Source organism: Arachis ipaensis, chromosome B09 (assembly GCF_000816755.2).
Source record: "Arachis ipaensis cultivar K30076 chromosome B09, Araip1.1, whole genome shotgun sequence".
Taxonomy (NCBI): Eukaryota; Viridiplantae; Streptophyta; class Magnoliopsida; order Fabales; family Fabaceae; genus Arachis; species Arachis ipaensis.
The window spans coordinates 131,194,545-131,194,849 of record NC_029793.2 but is presented as its reverse complement, the minus strand read 5'-3'; positions in this window follow the sequence as shown (position 1 = coordinate 131,194,849).

Here is a 305-nt window from a genome sequence, read left to right as displayed (position 1 = left end):
CACAACTTGTCAAAATATAATATGTGTGTGTACATTTATATCTCACGTGAACATGCATGTGGTGAATATAAAATTACGAGTTACAGCTAGTTATTTTCTATTTTATAATCAAAGGAATAGTATGTACAAGTTTATAAGATAAAAAAAATGCCTTAGCTATATTCATATATAGTTCACATACACCGTATGTAGGTGTATGTGAAATAAATCTCTTATATATATTCATTTTGAAAAATTTTAATATGTTTTGAAGTAAATTGAGTTATTTGCTCTATATATGTTATTTATTGTTTGATATATATGTA